This window comes from Pinus tabuliformis, chromosome 7 (assembly GCF_031772625.1).
Source record: "Pinus tabuliformis cultivar Carrire ecotype Pingquan chromosome 7, CPIR1, whole genome shotgun sequence".
NCBI lineage: Eukaryota > Viridiplantae > Streptophyta > Pinopsida > Pinales > Pinaceae > Pinus > Pinus tabuliformis.
The window spans coordinates 1247371753-1247394855 of NC_142293.1; the positions used below are offsets into that span (position 1 = coordinate 1247371753).

Sequence of the window (23103 nt, forward strand, 5' to 3'; positions counted from 1 at the left end):
GACGAAAGGAAGAATATGTCAATTGAAGAAGGCATTAGAACTATGCTCCTTGATCAAGGGTTACCTAAGTTCTTATGGGGTGAAGCAGTGATGATTGTCGTATATGTTCAAAATATAAGTCCTCATAATATTCTTGATAATAATACACCCGAAGAAGTATTCACTAGAAATAATTCGAGTGTGGATCATTTCCACATATTTGGAAGTCTAGCATATGTCCATGTTCTGAAGAACAATCGAATGAAGTTGGACTCGACAAGCACATCAAGGGAATATTAATTGGTTATAGTCTTTCCTCAAAGGCTTATAGAATCTACATAAAGGAGGGAAGATACATTGAAGTAAGAATGGATGCCATATCTGATGAGAATCAAGCTTACAAGAAATCAAAGGATATTCCTATTGATTCTGATGACGAAGAAGTTCTCGTATTTGAAGAAGATGAAGTTCATGAGAACTATACTATAAATGGTGAAGAAGAAGGACCATGTGAGCCTATTCAATTGATGGTTGTCCCAACCACAAGGAAAAGGCCATATTGGTTGAAAGCTACATTAGAAGATGTTGAAGGACATGAAGTTTTGAAAGGATCCTCTAGGCAAAGTAAGAAACCAAAAAGGTATTCTGATTATGTTGCAAATATGCAAAGATGATTGAAGTTGAGCCATCTACATTCAAGGAAGCTGAGCATGAAGAGGTTTGGAATAAATCTATGCAGGAAGAATATAAATCCATCATGAAGAATGGGGTTTGGGAAATCATTCCTAGACCTAGTGACAAATCAGTTGTCACATCGAAATGGATCTATAAGATCAAACATGTTGTTGATGAAAGTATAGACAAGTACAAGGAAAGGTTCGTTGCAAGGGATTTCTCTCAAAAGGAAGGCATTGACTATGAAGAAAAATTTGCACCTACTGCAAGGTACATTACCATTAGATCATTAGTTTCACTACCTGCTATAATGGGGTGGAATAACCATCAAATGGATGTTAAGATCACACTTCTGAATGGGACCATCTATGAGGAAGTGTACATCGAACAACATGAAGGATTTGAAGAGAATGGCAGGGACTCTCATGTTTGCATACTCAATAAGTCTCTATATGGCTTGAAGTAAGCACCAAGGGAATGGTATGCAAGAATGGATGCATATCTTCTCAGGATTGGGTTCATGAAGAGTATTGTTGATCTGAATCTATATATCAAGGTCGTGAATAATGATACAATTATTATTCTACTATATGTGGATGATCTATTCACCACCGATGTGGAACAAAGAATTCAATAATGCAAGAAGATGTTGGCAACCGAATTTGAGATGAAGGATCTAGGACTGATGCATTACTACCTAGGTGTATGGCAGAGACATGGGGAGATATATTTTGGGCAATGAAAGTACATCATCAAGTTATTGCAAAAAATTGGGATGATGGACTCCAAGCTGATATTTACTCCTATGATCACCAATCTCAAGAAGTTTATAAGCTCCAACTCTAGGCTCGTGGATCCTACATCATATCATCAGTTGGTGGGTTCCCTAATGTATCTAGTAAATACTAGGCCAGATATATGTTTTGCAGTGAACATTCTCAGTCAGTTTCAGTTGGAGCCTTGTCATGATCATTGGATAGCTTCTAAACATATATTGAGGTATCTTCATGGCACTATACATCACTTCCTAAAGTATTATAGTAAGGAAGACAAGCTAATTGGCTTCACAGACTTTGATTGGGGTGGTAGTGAGACTAATGGAAGGAGCACTACCAGAGGATGCTTTAGTATGGGAGTTGCTATAATCTCGTGGATGGGTAGGAAGCAGGATCATGTTGCATTGATTAGTTTTGAGGTAGAATATGTGGTTGCACGCGAAGTAGGAAAAGAGGTTGTTTGGTTAAGGAAGCTTTTGATAGACTTGTTTGAAAATTATTTGGGTCCTACTGTGATTAACTATGATAATCAAAGTTGTATCAAGATGTCTGGAGATCTCGTGTTTCATTTGAGGATGAAACATATCAATAAGAAGTTCCACTTTAGTAGGAACATGGTGTAGGATGGGATCATGAAGCTAGAATATGTTCTGATAGACGAACAAGTAGCAAACATTCTAATAAAGGCTCTTCCTAATAAGAAGTTCGAATATGTAAGGAACCTACTGGGTTTGGTAGATATTGGTGATTGTATTGATGATAAAGGAATGGAAGATATTTGTTGAGGCCTTGTGAGTGAAGCATTGCCTAGGGAGACATCAGGTCGGCACTAAGTGTTGATGTTAGGAATCCTAGAATTGAAAAGGTGGTGTTGTTTATTGAGCTCGTTTTGGATACACACCTATATGTTTTGGTTGGTGGTTATCAAGTAAGCGTGATGGTACCAAGAGGGGTTGAAAGCTTGAGTCCACCTTAGTCCCACCTAGATAGATTTCCCTGGTCGGGATTCCAGTCCATGGCATTGCAGTGCCTAAATTATTGAGAGACAGATTGGATAGATTGCCCTGGTAAGGAATCTAATCCATGGCATTGCAGTGCCTAAATTGTTGAGTGACTAGTTGGATAGATTTCCCTAGTCAGGAATCTAATCCATGGAATTTTGATGCCTAAAGGTTCTTCATGTTTTCATATAGTTTGAGATCTTCCATTGTATTTGTACATTATGAATAAATCCGTACTTAAGAGGGAGTGTTGGAAAAAGTAACTATGTTCGGTCTTCAATAATGTACTTGAGTCATTATCTAATGTACTTGTCAAAAGAATAAAGAAAATATTTTTTATTATTGTAACAATGACTTATTAAAGCATGGATTCCATGCTTGGGTCATCATTATATTAGTCAAAGTCCCCAATGTGAACTCCTAGGATTAATATTGTGTTTATAGAGTCATTGTACATTAGAAGAGACCCTTCTTGGGCTTTCGAATCATGTAAAAAGACTTTGTATCAAGTAGAATATGAATTATGTGTCCTCCACATCATGTCAGCCTAAGGAAGATCAATTCAGCCTAAATACCCCCGTTCAACCCACAAGAAGGATATATATTGAAGAAGGTTGAAGTCATTTGAAGCACTCACTCTGTCAAGCAATTTGATATCTCTATAAGAGCAGGGAAGTGTGAATTCTATTGTCGGGAGGAGGAAAGAAGTGCAAGTTTGGGGGAGTCTCTAGCGAAGAGGAAAATCAAACTTTTGGTGCCTCATCTCTCTATTTCATGGTTTGGTTTAGGAGATCGAAGCCTCCTAGGGTTTTGTTGTTGCCGGAAGCTACATGTTGCTGGGAACTGCTGCATAGTCAAAGTTGCTGGAAAGGGGTGAAGATCTTGGAGGCTGACATGGTGTGGAGGGAATTCTGGTCTTGGTCTAGGGTGAAGAGTCTCAAAGAATACTATTGAAAGGAAGAATTACTTTGACTTGGCTTTCCCCTCGAGAGGGGTTTTTCCCTGGCATGTGCCTATATCTTGTGTCTCTTGTTTTGTGATATTTGTGTATGTATAATTTCTTGATGAAGGATAAGATAATAAAGAAGTAAAAGAATCCAACACACTCACAAGTAATTATCAAGAAAGGAGAATAAAACCCTAATATAATATCATTGATTTTCCAACACTATAACTATGTACTTGGATCTTTCACCTAATTGAAGCTCAATGAGCCAACATCTTTTCATGCATGTATCGTGAATATTTTAGGACTATTCTTGAGATGTTTATGGCATGTGTTGTTTTCGTATGTACTAGAGAAATTGAACTATTTCGATGGTTTTGGTACTCATCCTGTTGAATGTGTGTTGTATTTGATTTAATGATCATTATGTGAACTATTTTTATTAACGAATATTTTCATGTTCTCATGTGTCTCTCTTAGTTTAGTACTATTACTTCCTTCCAGAGATTCACTCTCATTTCCCACTCGTGAAGGTCTCCTTTTACACATTGCAATCAACGTTTCACAATGTCAACTTACTTGTTTGTTAGGGATTTATGTATATAATCTCTTATGTTATGCATTGAAACCAAGGTGAACCTTTCTGTTATAGTGGTCTAGTCAATACTTCGGATGAGGCCACTACTCCAAATGGTGTGAGGTCTAATTGGGACTCCACATCGAGGATACCTTATTCTATGATGGAAACAATATCTAGCACCATCAATATATATATAATGGGAAAGTGGTGATAACTTTTCCAATAATGGTCCTTCAATAATAGACCCAAGTTTCCTCCTACGCCACCAATTAGGTTTTGAAATATTTTCTTTCACATAGAACATGAACAGGGGAACTAGACACCACCTTGTTTTTCTCTATCATCTGGCACTATTTTCAATTCCATAGTTTTGCTCAACTTAGCTAGCTATGCAGTTAGGCCCATAGATGAGTTGTAGAAGGGCCACATGCAGACTTTTTTAACAAATGAGCTAGTAAAGGATTGATTTCTATCCTACTATCTTAACTAGCTTTGAGAAAGAAAATTAAATTTTATGCAAATTAAACTTTATACCTCAAAGTGACCCTACTTGGTAAGAAAAGATGCAACATCGATGTAATTGCGGAGGTATAGAATTGTAGACTACAAAAAGTTGATGTTCTTGCAACACTCAAAATCCATTGACACAAACATATAAGCAATGTAACATGGCTAGAAATATCCTCATTCAGATAAAATAAAAAGAAAATATATTGTAAAATAAAATCATCCAAGTTGAGGGACACAAAATTGTGGCTCACAAAAATCAATCAGAGCAAGAATACACTAGCTTTTATACCACTATTAGACTAAGATAAATGGAAGAAACGGATTTATGATAAGTGTGAGATATATTACCTATTCATATAATACACATAAATACAATTGTTATGACCCTTCATTTCATTTTCCAAGAAGTCTCTTTGACTCCCCATGGTTGTTAATCTTCACTTGTGTCTTTTCCCCATCCTATCAATGGAAAAATAAAATTTTATATAATCCCTATATGTTTCCAACATAAACCATACCACTTAAGAATTTCAACATTACCAAAATTTCCTATAATAAAAAATCAATATCACCAAAATTTCAATACTGATAAAAGTGCGAACATCACAATGCAATTCCATCCACTATACTCTTCAAAAGGTTATTTCTATTTTCTTTATGATAGTCACATGAAATAGAAAATTTGGTTCCAATTTTTAACTCTATTTTGATAAAAAAAAAATTTAATTGCTTTAATATAAAAAATTAATAATAATATAGCGTTAGTCAATGAAATCTATGTATATTTCGTACAAATACATGTCCACCTAAAATGAAATGTTATCTTTAAAAGACTATATACCCACATAGGTCACTCATTGTCCTTACCTAAAATATTAAAGTACATGCAATTAATAAATATTTAATTTTTCCAACCACACACACACACACACACACACATATATATATATATATATGTATACATACACTTCAAAATAGAATTCCTCTAACTTGAATTTCCTTACCTTATGAGGAAAACCTCATGAAAAGTTCCTAAAAATTAATAGCCATTGTTAGTAATGATTTTAACCATTGGGCCCCAAATATAACATCAACACTGCCAATTTGGATTGCAATGATGGGACTATCCAACAAATACTCCTCCATAGATAGATTAATACTATGACACTTTCCTAAACAATTTATGATACCTCCATTGACAATCATTACCCGAAATTATGGTTTTCGATATTTAAATCAATTGAGAAGGTTGGATAATTTGCAATTAATGAAGTTATGGGAACCACCAAAATCAATTAATACTACTACCTTTTTATTTTTTATATATCCTTCTTGAGATTTTTAGGAGTGTAGATTCTAATCAATGCATGACAACATATGGTTGGAGTAATCTCTTCTAATTCTAGATATTCTAATGGTTCCAACTCTTGATCTTCTTCATCTTAAGAACTTGTGTAGAATAAATTCTTCTTAGAATATTTATGCCCCTTACTATACATGTTATCATAATTGAAACTAGTCCCTTTACTCTTCTTTCACCCATTGGTTGAGGTGTAAACCTTGTAGGTTGAGAGAGGTTAGGATAGGGAACATGTAACCTTTTATAGTTATTAGTAACTACCCTTCTACTAGCCATATTTTTGTTGTCAAGCTTGCTTTCCACACCAAAAACATGATCCAAGGATTTAGGTTCTTAGAGTGCACCTTATTCGAAATATTGGTTTGGGGGCGGTGGGGGGAGAGGAGGCGGGGGAGAATTAATATTTAGCTAATTAAAAAATTTCACCACTCAAACCATCAATGCCAAGCAACACTGAGATACAAGATTTAATAGGTAAAATTTTGTAATCAATAAACTCTTCAACAGGACCAACACTTGTTACAACTAATTATACGTAGGAACCAACCTACTGAATTACAATTTTGCAGGAAACAACCTGCTAAAAACACAAATATTCAAGACTGCATAGGCATTGACCTACAGGAAACACCAATCCCCTAGACTTACCACTGACTCATAAAACTATTTGTAGGAACCGACCTATAGGAGACCGCAATATAAACTTTGTTCTACACTCTTAGTCCTTGGGACACTCCTTGAATATCCCTGCAGCTTGGTCCTTAAGTTTTTCTTGGATCTGGCCTTTACTTGGTCCTGCTATTTTGTACTCTTCTATATATTCTCTATAGTCTGCACTCTTCTTAGTCTATTCCTCAGACTATTCAATTAAATCTTCTCCTCAACTTTTACTTAAGGATATTCCTAGGTCTTCTTCCTAGATCTAATATTTCACCCCTCACCTCCTTTATCTACACCTCTACCTCAAGGTCCTCCAAAATTTGTAATATAGGCATATAACCATGCAACCCTCAGGTTTTCACCTTCAAACTTGATCACAACCACCTATCTTTCACTTCCCTTGCCTTCAATTGTACTTTACTCATCTTATGTAGCATGACCCTTGGTATATCTCACCTTGTTGTCACTGGTTCTACAACTGTCACCTTTGGTTCTATTATTGTCAGTGTACTTTTTGCGACTATAACTCCTTGTACTTTTACCTGCAAACTATCCTTATTTGTCCACAACTAGGCCTACAACCTAACTCTGTTAAACATTTGCTATCACAATTTTTTATTATAGGTCTTACCTCAAGACAATGTAGTTCTTTCAAAAGCCATTAAATCCAGAAAGTATCCTCTATCACTACTTGCAGTACATTACACTTTTCCCTTCAACAAACTTGGCCTTTATGAAAGGTTGTGAATGCACTCGGTCTTTCTATACTGCTTTGGCTTGTTCTTGGATATGGCTTACATCTGGTCACCCTTCGTCACACTTTCTAAGACTTGTTGAACCTTTCATACTATACTGATTTTCAATTATGATCAAATGATGGGTCTTATTTTTCTTGCTTAACACACCCCCCCCCCCCCCTTTAGCACATAGAATTCAGCCTCTATCTCACAGAGTTGGTCTATAACTTGGCCTCTAAACAAGTCTACAACTTAGCCTCTACAAGGCTTAACCTTCAACCAAAACAGTTCTATAACTTGGCCTCTAAAAAAGTCTACAACACAATCTCAACAAGACTCAACCTTCAACGAAAATAGGTTTATAACTTGGCCTTTTACGAGTTTGCAACGTGGCCATCTATAACTCTACAACTCGGCCTTCAACGGGACTACTATTCGACCTCTAAAGAGTTTTTAGCTCAACCTTCTACAAGTCTAAAACTTAGCCACCAATCAAGACCGAAACAAGAACAGAATTTGGCCTTAATAGGTAGAGGGCTTAGGCTTCTTGAACCATACATAAAAACAATTCAACTTTTTCTATAAGTCAAAGGAATTTACCGACATGGCCTTTAAGAAGGCTCAACCTACTTCAAATAATAGAGGTATAAATTTCAATATGTTTAAAGCTTTACGAAACTTCGCCTTGTCATAATAAGCTTGCGGCCTAAGTAAGGGTTGTGGATTATTGCCTCAACACTACCACATGATAATATCATAAAAAACACAAATAAGAACTTAACTCAACTCAAAACTTGGCCTCCTCAACTTGACCTCTTCAAAAAAACTCATTCAGGCCTCAGCCTCTTTAATAAAACTTGGGTAAAATAGTGAAAAACTCCTTATCTCATCTTCACTTCTTCTCCTCAGCTCAGATATGTGGTCTATATTAGACCTTATTCATCACACCACCAAGTTGATTACATGATGAACCACACAAGTGGCCTTATTTATACTAGACAAGTGGGGGTCAAATTATTGGGGCCGGCCTATATATTGGTTCGGTTGACATGTCCACTAGGTCTAATTTTAATGCTAAATTCAAAAATTCATCTCTCCTCAAACGTGACGAGTTAAGAACTGTGTCACCTAACATTAGAAAGGTCTCGTCAAGGGCTACGTGATTATGTATCTTTCCTTTACATTTTCTGTAAATTTGACCACTTATTTCTTGATTTTTCTAAATGGTTTCTTCTAACTATCATCTTTGCCTTTGATGGATTAAACCCTTTTGCAACACCTCTTTTTGGATACATAGTGTTACAGGGAAAAGTGTCTACTCAGAACTTCTTATCCCACTAAGGTGTGACAGCTGCCTTAGAAACAAACAGAGTAAAGCTACTTTCGTTTTTCCTTTATGAATTATAGATAGAGAGGAACAAAAATACCAACCTCTGTCTTGCGCTAATCTCCTGATTTGATTCCTCTCTTCCTCGATAGTCTTTCCCTACTTGTTCCCTTGCACGCCCAGCTTCACAAAGTACCTGTAAGATCACAGTAGCATAGCACTATACAAAGACATGGATCTATAATCATAAACAATCTAGGATCAGATGTAAATTGACCATACAAATGCAGCAAACATCAATGACACAAGAGTATGGAGGAAAATTTGAATAGCTTTTATTGATAAACAAGAAAGAGCTAAGAGGAGTTACAACCAGTTGTTCTGACCCAGCATCAACCTCTCAGCAAGGAAGCCCCTCTTCACCTCATACAAAGCTTAGATCACCCAACAATCTGATGTTTGTCTCAAGAAACCAACAGCAATTCCTTACAATATGCAAAATTCCAGCCTCTGGATCTCTGGGATGAGGGATCCATATATAGATATCTGTAATGGAGATGAGTCAGCTTATGATTTGATTAGTTTCTTCCCTCTGATAGTTCTTGCTTCCACTTGGAGATTGATGATCTCTTACTCATCCTTGGTCGAATTCAGAGAGGCAAGTGTCACAGGAGAAGTTTCTGGAAGCTTCCATTGCCTCTCCACCTCGCGGAATGACACTTCCATTTGTCATTTCTCGCCCATCGTACCCCATAGAAGTGATTTTTGAAATGCAATGCACCCACACAGTGTACTTAGGTGAGATGCAACGCACTTGGCCAGTGGAGCAGCTGAAATGATCCTGTTTTGACCAATTCTAAGCAGTTTTTCATGGAGAACTTCTGGGAGAAGCTGTAATCTGTTGACCTTGTTCCTTTAGGGGTTAGAACAAAACTTTTAGGGACTTAGGAGCCCTTGGTTTATGGACATTTCATGCTTGGGGTGTAGTGCCCAGAAATGTCTATAACAGTTGCCCCCTAAAGCATGAGGTCGTTAATCTTTTGATGTCGGGTGAAATGCTTTATTATGAGGATCCGAAGTTCTTTCAAGCTGGGAGGAGACTTGTAATAAGATACAATACAATACATTATCTTCATAATATTTTCATGATCTAGCTGAGGCGGGCATTCCCATGCTCAGCTTTATAAATTCATTTTCATGTACATAGGACAGACAATCGTTTGAGTGTAGACTGATGATTCTGATAGAGCCATCAATCCTTTGATTGGATAATTATCTGTGCAGCAATGATGTACATTTGATGTTTTTATTTTCCTGAATGTATATCGCAGCCCAGATGGATGAAACTAGATCCGGGGTCTTCAATCTCGTTCGATCTTCACTGTAAGTACAAGTCTATCCATGTGAGAAATGTTCTGAAGTTGAACATGGAAAGACATCGCTTGATTACCAGCCAATGATATAAGTTGTTAACAAGCGCGAGAGGAATCACCGATAATGATAATGACCCTCAAGGTACTGCAGTACAATTCACGTGGTGTGAATAAAGGACTTGGCGCCGAACACCACGCAAAATCTTTCGGTCAAAGGTCATTGATGTAAACCTGTCGCCGGAAGTGAGAAACTTGCCATTGAGGCATGCAAGCTTCAAAGTACTGAATGGGGTGTTCATAGATCAACTTCTTGGATAATGAGCTGATGTCGACAAGAAGTGATCCGTCATAGGAGGGCCTTAATGAATCCCACATCAGTGACACGGAACGGAGCAAATGATTTTAATGGAGGTGAAAACGATCTGGTGATATAAGGTTCAGGGTGGTGGTCATGAAAGAATGGAGTATAAACGTATTGTAGTGGGTGAGACACAGGTGAATTCTCTGAATGACTTCTCTTGAACATATCGATGACACTGACGTGATGGATTGGTAGCATTAACCCCAAATGTGGATGGTATGATGGGACCATGGTGATGTGACCGGTGAATGAAACAACCCAACCCGACTTGGATGTGGAGTGAAAGTGTCATGTTCAAGAGCGACTTTCTACCAACAAAGTTTCTTCAAGTTTTCTTCCCAATTTTTCCCCAGTCATTGCTGACCAGTACCTCTTTATTTTTATCAAGCTTGAGGAGGATAACATATGCTTGTTCTATAATTTTCCCTTCGGGCAAACCCATCGCTATGTTTTAACGAGCCTAGCGATAGTGAAACTCGTTCTCGTCTATAGACAAGTTTGTCGCTATTAAAATTTTAACGAGTTTAACGACAAAGATAACTCGGTCCTTTTCAATTTTAGAGAGTCTGAAAAGGAACATAAAGGAAACTCCAAAATTCCTTTTTCGTCATCTAATCCCTTAAGTCCGAAAAAGTATAAAACAATACAGAAGGGATGAATTTTCGATACTTTTAATGGGTCGAACAAAACAAGCGCTCGATCTTTTTGTGTAATAATCCCTTAGGTCCAAAAAGATTAAAATTTAGAGGAGGGATAGCACTTCCGGTCCCTTTAACGAGCTGGAGAGGCCAATGGCTCGACAATCTTTTCATATTTTACAAGTCAGCTGAAAAGAGCTTAAAGGAGACTCGTCTTTTGAGGAACGAGTGATAAAATGGGTAGCAACTGATTCCAGGTAAGGTTTGGAATTTTCCAATCATGGCAGTGTTACAAGGATGGCTAGTGAGATCACTCTTCGCAGCTATTCCTCAAAATGGGTAAACAATCAAATGGAGGTGAATGATCGGCCAATGCAAAAGTGGAGGTGACGGTGCAAACACAACCAAGGCTTTAACGGCTGAAGTACTACATTCACGATGGTTATTTACCGGGGAATAGTTCATTTTTTAATGAGCTTAAATGTGGGGGGAAACATTTGCTCATGGCTTATGTTTATTTTTTAACGAGCTTGAACTATGTGCTAAAACTGCTCGATTAATCCAGTCGTGTGATAAGAATGTCTCATATATAAAAACGGCAATTTTTAGAGTTTTGCCCCACATCCTTTCTTTATGCAAGTTAGGAAACAACCAATCCTATGAGTTTAAAGGGTTAGAGGACCTACAAATTTAAAAAATAAATAGTCGCTCTTCGCTTGCACGCCAAAAGGCTTGCATGCCCCCAGGTATAAAACAGAATTTCAAGGTTACCCCTTCTTCTTTCCGTTAAAACATTTGTTTTACCGAGAGAGGTCTACCTCTTACAGGTTACCAAAGATTGTTCTATTCACGGCGTAAACAAAACACTTCTTTGGCGATGTCTACCGAAATAGACAAAGGTGAGTGGAGGAGGCTACTTCACTCACGTAACTTTGACAAGAGAATCTTGTTCCAGAATAATCCCCTCTTCCAATCACGGACGGGAGTACAGACTAGTCATATTCTCTCGCGGAAACCTACCCTATACCCGAAGTTTTCCTGCCGAAGCAAACCAGGGTGCATGCGCCCTGGGTTTCAGTCATGTCCCCTGAATCACTCGCGCTCATCAGGCAGGCGGACTGGAGATTGAGACATTTCTTGCATGAAAAGACCATTCAGGGATGGTATATGACTATTTTCTATGCGTGAACCGGGGAATGAAAGATGGTCTACGAGCTTGACCACTCTTCCTTCATGCGGAAAACACATTACTCTAAAGAGTGAGGAGACAATCGCTCCCATGCAATAAATATAGTCTCGTCCAAGGAGTAGATTATAATCCAGGGGTCCTTGAACTACCATTACGTTCATTTGAACGGTTTTCCCTTTCAATGTTATGGGCACATTGGGAAGGATCCCTAATGGTCGACTGGTTCCTTTGTCAAAGCCTGTTAGATTTCTCATCTCAGGAAAAAGCGATGGCAAACCAAGTGCTTTCCAAGCAGTTGAGGAAAGGATACTCACAGAAGCCCCTTCATCTATGATGGTACCAGCCATAACCATTCTATATATTTGAACAATGATTCGGAATGGTATACTAGCTGGTAAATGGGGTCTGCCTAGTTGATTCCAATCAAAGGAGACAACTAGGTTGCTTGGAGGTGGGACCGAATAGACGGTCGGGTATGACTCTGACGAACTTCCTTCCTGCGGTAAAGGAACGGGTAAATTGCCCCCATGTTCATTGGAGTCTGTGCTTATGAAAAGAATTTGGACGGTGTCATCCTTGTTCTCTTCGGTGACTGTATCATCTGAAGATGGAACCTCTAAAGGCAAGACCGGGTCAACTACCGCCTCGACCTTTTGACTTTCATCTAGTATGGATTCAGATGGTTTGTCTTCAATGATAGATGCTTCAGCCGACCACCTGAGCGGGCCGGCCGGATTTTCAACTAGTGACGGACTCAGCAAGAGTTTTTTATATCTAGGAGGAAGTCGTAACGGTGAAACTGGACGATCACCCAAAACTCTTTTAGCCTCGTCTAAGAAGGGACAATGGTGGACGGCATGATCGCCTTCGCACAGTTTACAAGGAAATCTATATTTTCTTTTTTGTCCTGGGGCTTCACTTTCACTAGTTGACGGTGTGTTTTCAACATGATCACCAAAGGTTGACGACACCGGGTTGTGCAAACGAGGAGACCAGTCCCTTAAGATCCGAGGGATGTAAGGACAATCTCTATGATAGTGGTCTCCTTTGAAAATGACACATGGCGATTTAGGCCTGGTCGGTGCAGTGTGTGGATTTTCGCTAGACGACGCTCGTTTGCCCCCATTCGCTTTTGGCTCCTTCTTCTTCTTCTCTTTCTTCTTCTTTTCCTTCTTCTTCTCAGGTACTTGACTTTTGGCTTTACCAGCCCCATCAAGCGAAGAGGAAGGAGGAGAGGAAGAATTAGAGGAAGTAGAAGTTTGGTGGGTAACTCTGGACTCGTCTAGTTGCTGATTCGATTGTTCAGGAATTATGGTGTTCTGAACGACAGAGGTTGAGAAGAGCCATACAGGCAAGCCGATTGTCAGTCCTGGAAGCGACAATGTGGCCATATGGGGTGCACCAACATCTCCCCAAGAGGAGAAGGGACTAGGATTTCCTCCAAGGGGAATTCCTTGGTTGGTGGATTCCATTTTCTCAACCCAAGATCAACGTAGGAAAGGGTAATGAATATTCCATTTAAAATAAATTTTAGACGCTTTGATACAACTTGTTTTTTCAATTTTTAAGAGTCAAGAAAAAACAAAAGATGACTCTAGTCTCCTTCGATTTTTAATGAGCCTGAAGTGACAAGTGCTCAGATGGACCTTTTCTGTTAAAGAGTTTGAAAAGGAACGAAAGGGACTGCTCTGGAAATCTAGGTAGAGGGATTACCAAACCAATCGCAAAACTGTAGAATACTTTTTACGGTACGGCAGTCAATCTTCCCGAATTCTGTGTTCAGTGCATTGCGATCGATAGGGCGGCAGACACGGCTTCCTATGGATAAAGGATTAAGCCTATTGGGGTCTCCCAAAATATACTCGACGGTACGTGGGAGCACAAGTCCGTACTGGCACTTATCGTCTCAAAGTGGAGGAATCACCCAACCATCAGTGAGAACAACAGTTACCAGGCTTTACGACGCCGGAATACGTCTCTAGCCTAAACTTCTAAATGTTGTGCGTTAAGTTCCAAAGCGTTGTTAGATTCATTGAATTTATTTTATAGTTGATCTTGTTTATGAAGTTTGCCTTTCAGGTTCACCGCGAGATGTAGATGTAATTCCTAAAATTCAATCTAAGATGATAAGCAATCTTTTTATCTTCTTTGTGCAATGAAAATCCTAGCTACTAAGGAAAGAAAGACAGAATCTTTTCACAAAGAGCAAAGAGCACATTCTAAATTTACTTTCCTAAATCAAACCAATCAGACTGTCTATATGCAAATGCACATGCATGTATTTGTTTTCGACTTTCTTAGTATATGAATGATAAGAAGAAAGTTGATGCACAAATCTGAATTTCTTTTCAAGCGACAAATATCAACAAGTTTCTTTTCGAAATAAAAAATGGAGACAATCACAACACCTTACGATTTTGAAATGAATATTTGTTTTTGACACTAGAAAATTACAAATTAAAACCAAAAACAATAGTAACAGGATAATCGACTATCAACAGCAATCAAACACTTTCCTATGATTGAAATCGACACTTGCGACAGTTTCAAATCAAAGGAAGACAGTACGATTATGCTACTTTTGCAAAGGAGAACTGAAAATGACTCAACAAACACACAAAAACATTTATAGTTATTTTGTACAAAGGAGGCGGAATAACAGCAAGGAAAAGGGGTTTCAAACAGACATATACTGATCACAGGCAGCAAAATTCAGGAATAGAACTGGAAAGAATGAATCACAGAAACCAAAACTGCACAAAGCCTAGTTTGATCAGCGCACCTGTAACACAGGGAATTTGAAATGCAGCGCACCTTCTCCACTCAGGAAGTGTGCTAAAGTTCAGATTCTCAGAACAGTATCTACGCTGGGCCAGAAACGAGACTTTGCTTGGGTTCCGAGTCACAGTTTGCAGTTCAGTTCATGGGTTTTGGCTGAGCAAAAGGTAATCAGTAATGTAACAATCAGGGGTAGATCTAAGGAGGATCTAAGAGCTATCACAAGGGCAATCAGAGAGTTTGTGAATCAGTTGTTTAAATCATAAACATATCCCATAGATGGACTGAAGTAGCATTTATCTACTTTGCATTTTCTATGGCAAATGCAGTTCGAATGCTACCTGTAAGTTTATGAAATAGACAACAAGGAAGATAAACAAACAAACTAATCCGTCCCCAGCGGAGTCACCATTTTGTTACAGGGAAAAGTGTCTACTCAGAACTACTTATCCCACTATGGTGTGACAGCTGCCTTAGAAACAAACAAAGTAAAGCTACTTTCATTTTTCCTTTATGAATTATAGATAGAGAGGAACAAAAAGACCAACCTTTGTCTTGCGATAATCTCCTGATTTGATTCCTCTCTTCCTTGATAGTCTTTCGCTACTTGTTCCCTTGCACGCCCAGCTTCAAAAAGTACCTGTAAGATCACAGTAGCATAGCACTATACAAAGACATGGATCTATAATCATAAACAATCTAGGATCAGATGTAAATTGACCATAAAAATGCAGCAAACATCAATGACACAAGAGTATGGAGGAAAACTTGAATAGCTTTTATTGATAAACAAGAAAGAGCCAAGAGGAGTTACAACCAGTTGTTCTAACCCAGCATCAACCTCTCAGCAAGGAAGCCCCTCTTCACCTCATACAAAGCTTAGATCACCCAACAATCTGATGTTTGTCTCAAGAAACCAACAGCAATTCCTTACAATATGCAAAATTCCAGCCTCTGGATCTCTGGGATGAGGGATCCATATATAGATATATGTAATGGAGATGAGTCAGCTTATGATTTGATTAGTGTCTTCCCTCTGATAGTTCTTGCTTCCACTTGGAGATTGATGATCTCTTACTCATCCTTGGTCGAATTCAGAGAGGCAAGTGTCACAGGAGAAGTTTCTGGAAGCTTCCATTGCCTCTCCACCTCGCGGAATGACACTTCCATTTGTCATTTCTTGCCCATCGCACCCCATAGAAGGGATTTTTGAAATGCAACGCACCCACACAGTGTACTTAGGTGAGATGCAACGCACTTGGCCAGTGAAGCAGCTGAAATGATCCTGTTTTGACCAATTCTGAGCAGTTTTTCATGGAGAACTTCTGGGAGAAGCTGTAATCTATTGACCTTGTTCTTTTAGGGGTTAGAACAACACTTTTAGGGACTTGGGAGCCCTTGGTTTATGGACATTTCATGCTTGGGGTTGTAGTGCCCAAAAATGTCTATAACACATAGGGATCTTATCCCTTCTATTGAATTTTTATCACATCCTTTGACATTCCTTCTAGGTATTTTACATCATTCCTAAAGCTAGGTTTTTATTCCTACCTTTAGGGAATCAAATACTAAGGATAGGGATTTGACATCAATGATGACTTCTTTCAACAATATCCCCCTTTTTCATTGATGGAAACCATAATGATTCCCTTATGATAATGCTCGTCCTATCTTCATACTTCTTGATATTTCTCTCCTCCTTTAACATTAATAGGAAAGGGTAACTCCCCTTGTTTGTGTTTTGACATGTACTCCGCCTATTTGCATTGTCTCCTTTATTTTTGTCACTAAGATCGTCTCATGCTACCCATGATCTTGTGTTTCCATCTAATACAATTTTTACCACTTAACATTTTTAAGAAAAGGATATGCCTTTAACCCTATTTACAATGGATTGGCATTGCTTCTTTCTTCCTCATCAATATTAGGAATAGAAACTTGTGAAAAGGAAAAAATTATATTGACTTGGTAGATCTTACAAAAGGAATTAGAGTGGAAACATTGTCAATCAATAGACTATAATGCAGAGATTGTGCATCTCTTTCATTCACGCAACTCTTTTGATCATCCACCTTTACCATCCACAAATAATGATTCTTTAGAATTTTCACATGTCCACCCAATGGATCTCAAGACTGCCACAAATTTAGGAATAGTGGCCTTCATTGTAGGAAGCTTATTCAGATGATAATTGATATAAATAATGACTAGTTTATAGATGGGAATTTCTAGCTACTTTATGAATTTTGTAAACAACACTTGGTTGTCCAAAAAGAGATAATAATCCATTGCTTGCTTCGATACATGAAGCCCCTCATAACCCATCAGAGTATCATCAAAGACATCATCGTACACATATGCAGTCATATTTAAGTGTCCATCTATCATGGATTCAACATCACAGTCCCTGTAAAGAAAAAAATTGAAGGGATTTTGTAGATAGACAATATCGACATTAGAGAGTAATATGTTGTACCCCAGATGAAAAAAATACCTTATTAAATGCAATTTCATGCCTAAAACTGCATGTTTTCCTCTTTCTTTTCCCATTTTTTTTCTATATCATATCAGATGGATCTCTTCTATACACAAGAACACCCCTTGATTTGCAGTATTCAACAGGTAATTCATCTTGTGAAATAACAAGATAATTGGTCATATCTACTTGTTTGGTGTTGTCACATCATACTTCAAACATATCCTTCACATTATAATTAGAAAAACCAACAATTAGCTCCTTATCTACTACAACTTTTTGAAGAAGCTTTGCAAGATTGATATTGATAGATTCATCTGGGATAATAGTGGGATTTGTCCTCAAACATTTTAGACTTCTTGTTGGACCTACTTTTACTTGGGTCTCCAAGGAAAAATTTTGCCTCAAGGCACTTTGTTGGACTTGTTCTGGTAGGTTAACTCTCAAGCTAATCTCTCTTATTTGCTCAAATTGGCATTGGTTTCTATTATTGATTGTATATTTGATTTCAGAAGCTTCACTCTATCTCAATTCTTCATTGTCTAGATGTATTTGAATAACATCCACATATTTAGCAAGGGCTTCTCTTTATTTTGTCAATGGTAGAGCCTTTTTAATTAATATTGTACCCTTTATCTTTCATAGTAGTGTATTTACATTTTCACGTGACATATTTTCCCAATATCTTATAATATCTTACTAGAGTGTGATAGGATTAACCTCCTGTAGATGAAAAAATCGCATGCCCACCCAATTGAACTACCTCATAAAGAATATTCTCCTTCAATATAGCTTCCATCAACCATTGGCATTGTCATGTTGTAAACTAGAAGTTCATCAACCTTTTGATAAAAAACGTCCTTAGACTCTATCACAAGAATAGGTTTTCACATTGGCCATTTATATGCTACAAAAAGAGAAGGGATGGAGGTGGCTCCAAGTCTGTAAGGTGAAAGCATAATCTCTGCTTAACAATTCCTATTCTAGCCTTGATCAAACAAATCCAATCTTGGATCTTCTAGTTTTCTTCTCTAAAATTTTTAAAAAATTCCTTGGTTCCTGGTAGAAATTGTTTCTTCCCTTGTTTTTACAAATCCATTTCAAGTTTCTTCTGGAATCAAATTCTGTATGTCCAAAATTGTGACCATGGTATCATTCTATATTGTACTTGAATAATGGAAAAAATGAGTTATGATTTATGTTATTGTATCCCATAGGACCTCTAGTTTGATATCTTTCAAACTTGTTTTTGGAAGTTTGATAAGATCCTTTACTAGTTGGATAGTCATTCCTAGTATAGTCTCTACAATCTTTTGACTTATTCTTGAATTTTGTACATAAAAAACAATGACAAAGGAATGTGGTTTGATACATATCTGAGTGGGACTGTATTGATGAAGCATTTATTGTAAAGTTGTTATGCCTATGAAAAGATTCATCTCTTTTTTTATCCTTGTCCCATATTCCATTATTGCTTGATTTATGTATGAGCCCCTTGAGAGCATCAACATAGCTTCTTGGTGAGGTATCTCTTCCAACCTCATCCTAAATTGTTCCCTTACATCCACTGTGGTTGGAATTTTGAAGTATATCAACATGGCCTTTAGGTTTTTCTCACAAATTAATTTGGTCATATTTTTTATATGAAATCTCGCCTACATAACCAATACTTTTTTTGTCATATGGTGATATTTGTTTGTTGAGAATATCATCCAACATTCGAGAATTGTCTACCTCATTCCTTAATAAGACAATATCTACTTCAAGTTTCTCACAAATTTCTTCATTTTGCTTCAGTTTCCTTTTCATCACTTCTTTTGTTCTCTTAGCTTCTTCAAGATATATTTTGAAGGTGATGACTTCTTCCAATTTTTGCTCTTAATATTTTTATTTTTTATCAATTTTCATTTCTAGCTTCTCATAGTCTTCAACCTTTTCCTTCAATTGACTTGTCAACATTTCTTCTCTCTTTTCTACTTTTTGAAGTCTCAAAATAACAACTTCAATTTCATCAATGTTATGATTCTTCTCCTCAATATTTTGCAACTTCTCTTCAATTTTTATATTTTCTTTTTTGAGCTTGACTATTTGTTCTAGTGTAGCTTCAAAATTCATGGTGTAACTTTCTTCTAGATCTGACTATCTCTTTTAATTTTTTTCATCTTCTTTAAAAGGTTAAATATTGATGACCATGGAGGAGACTTATTTTCGAGTTTTGGATTCATGCCTTCTTGACTTTTCCATCTATGTTTCTAAGGTCTACCTTACAGCTGTTAGGTTGTGTATGAAGGTACGTGTTATGATACCAATTGTTTGAAATACCAGAGGGGGGTGAATCAATATTTAGCTAATTAATAATTTTCACCATTTTAAATAGTCAATTTCAAGAAACGCATGACACACAATATTTAATATGTAAACTTTTGTAATTAATAATCTCTTTAAGAGTGCCGACTCTTTTTACAATTGATTGTATGTATGCACCAACCTATTGAATTATAATTTTGTAAGAACCAACTTGCTAAAAACACAAATCTTCAAGACTTAGTAGGCACTGACCTACAGGAGACACCAATCCCCTACACTGACCACCAAATCTTAAATTTCTTTGTAGGCACCAAGCTACAGGAGACCCCAATCCCCTTAGTTAAGCACTAACTTATCAATCTAAACTTTGATCTGCACTCTTAGTCCTTGGGAGACTCCTTGAATATCCTTGCATCTTGGTCCTTAATTTTTTCTCAAACCCAGACTTTACTTAGTCTTGTTTTTTTTCTTAATTGGTCTACTCCTATATTGATACAAAAATGTTACTACAAAGAGGTTGATGCCTCAAGAGTTCTAGCCAAGGAGTTGGCATTCTTACAAAAGACACTTGAAGTACTTACTAGAGGACCTGCATATTGACTTACTTTAAGACTTGAAGTATCTACAAACATTAGACTCAGAATCATGACAGTGACCAAAAACTGACCCATACAATGACCAAGACTGACCTGTAAACAGCTAGCTCTTAGACAGATGCCAACATAAACAGACACCAACATACAAGAAAATGCCACCCTCATAATGGAAACCGACATATAGAGTTGATAGAGACATGATTCTGGGAGCTTAAAAGCATGAAAAACTATGTATCCGTATGGAATTGAGCTTCTTCCTTTAGCAAATGACCAAAACCCAAAGGCGCGGACTCGTTCAATCTTCATCCGAGGTTGTTGGTTGTTCTTCTACAATTTGGCACCCAAATTGGTCTGTGTCTTTGAATTCAGAAGGATGGGCCTCAGAACCTGAAGGGTCACCTCCTGTTGGTGCGCTTGGGCCGGCGTTTGCATTTGAATTTAGAATTGGCGAGCCACCTGAATCTCTGCGTTGGGAGACGTTCTGGTCTGCCATCCGAGGTTCCATAGGAGCCCCAGGATTAACCTCCCCTGAACCAACAACATCCTTGCACATCTCGACGGTAACTGACACGATGAAGGATGAGTTTCCTAGAGAACAGGGGATGCAGAATCGGGTTGTATGCGAGTGAGAATGATGTGAACATACTTCTGTTATGACTTGCCCTCTTCCCCTGCCCCTGCCACTTCTTGTTGCAGGATATCTATTGCAGCAGAACTCCGAAGCTTCAGACGAGGGGTCCGAAGTGGTAGAGGAAGGCTGGCGGGAGGCTCAGCCATGGGAGCTTCCCCGTCTGCACCCCATCCTAGTGCGTTCTCTTGGCATTTTGAGGAGAGTAGGACAAACAAACAGAGAGGGAATGGCAAGGAGGAAACTGAGGAGTAAGCACACCGAATGTAATGGATCCTGAGCATGCTGATAACTGCCAGCACCTTGAACCAGAGTCGAAGGGAAGCAGGGGATGGGGTTGACGCTTGAGGAACAGCAAGGAGCTACCACCTTGTTGAACCTGAAGGCGCATGGAAGAGAAGCAGGAATGAGGTCCAGGCCAGGCGCCATCGCAGATAAGTCGTAATCGAGGGAGGGCAGCGTTAATGCTGCAATTAATAAGTATGTGTGAAACCATGTCTCTGTCCTCCTGCAAATCCATCTGGCGATTGTGAGTGGCCATGCGCCCACCCTCCATGCCACCTTCGTACCACTAACCTGACTATTCACCCGCATCCGGGAGAGAATAATCTTGTTGCACCAAAGAAGTGCACTCATGTTTGAGTTGTGCATCATCTGAGTCGCATAGAGGACCTGAGAAGAATGGGAGCTGCTGATTGACCCCCTGATTGGCCAATCTGTCTGCTACCTTGTTGGCAGTGCGCCTTATATGCTTGAAGGTGATGCTCCGGGGAGTCCTGAGCCATTCTTCAATTTGTTCCAGTCTACTGAGAAGCCTCCAGCTTGAGGCAATCTTTGCTGCCGAAGTGCCTGATTGAATCCTTGTGGCTGTTGTTATTAGGATAAGAGAATCCCCTTCTACCTCAAGAGGGAAAAAGTTTTTCTGTTCTGCTATGCAAATACCTTTCCATAATCCTTCCAATTCAGCAGCGTTGTTGGTGTCTTTTCCAATTGTTCCATGATATATATGCAATACTGTGCCCATTTCGTTCCTGAAGACACCGCCATAACCAGCCGGCCCAGGATTGCCCTTGGCTGCCCCATCAAAGTTCAATTTGTAAGAGTTGGAAGCAGGAGGGGACCAATTGAGGGGAGAGGCAGAACTGATTGGGGGTCTAGACTTGGCTTGAGCCAAAAAAGTGAGGTCCAGGTTCCAATCTTTCAGAATGAGGCGTTCCTGAGGAGAGTCTGGCAGGTCCGAGTCTTGCCAATGTCTTAGAGCAAGAGTTTCTTGGAGATTTTGTTTAAGAAGAAGCCACAGAGTGTCAATTGGCCTGCTGATGTTGTTGAAGATTCTATTGTTTCTCTCCTTCCATAAGATCCAATAGATAAAGCCCGGGAGGAGGTTCCACAGTGAATTGAGAAGAAGGCTTTGGAAAGGGTGCTTTGGCCAGTTTCTGATGGTGTCTGTAATATCTCCCAAACGTCTGCCCGATCTTCTGTTGCATTGGGCAGTTCTCTCCCATAATTGAGTTGCTAGAGGACAAGTATCCAAGAGATGCAGGATGGTTTCAGAGTTGAGATTACAGTTGGGGCATCTAGAAGGTCCAATGAATCCTCGTTTTTGCAAATTGTCCCAAGTGAGGATTCGCCGCTTGCTCAAAAGCCATAGAAAAGTGGAAACCTTAGGCCAAATTCCTGGTTGCCATACCTGGTCCCAAAGCTGATCCTTGTCTGCCTGCGAGGGTAGATAGCGAAGTTGGTATGCTTCCTTGGTAGTAAACATTCCTTTTGGCGTGTGTCCCCATCGCAGCTTGTCCTTTTGATCCGAGTATTTAATCTTTCTGAGTTTTAGCTCCTGATCGATCTCTGTGTAGGTTTCCCCTTGCCAATTTGCCTGCCAGGTGCTAGCTGATTTCCAGAGTTGAAAGTCTTGGGGGGTTTGCTGCTGCCAGAACTGGTGAACATGGATTTGATCAGCTTGCTGCATAGAAGCTTGCCAGATGGGCTTGTGGAAGAGTGAGGCTAGTTTAGGGAGTTGTTGCCATGAGTCCTCCCAAAATCTAGCTGTGGTGCCCGAATGAATTTCCCAAAAACTGTGCTCTTGGATAAAGGCACTGTGTAGCTTGGCGGCATTCCAAATCAAAGAGCCAGGAGTTGTTGTACTGATTCTGATAAGGTCGTCCCATTGACTGCCTGGCACATATTTTTCTTGCCATAGCCGTGC

The 23103-nt window shown here is 38.7% G+C and overlaps 1 pseudogene; it reads right to left on the reverse strand.

The window, feature by feature from the left end:
- Positions 1-16954: 16954 nt before the first annotated feature.
- LOC149251890 (arabinosyltransferase RRA2-like) lies at positions 16955-20822 on the reverse strand (annotated as a pseudogene).
- Positions 20823-23103: the final 2281 nt, after the last annotated feature.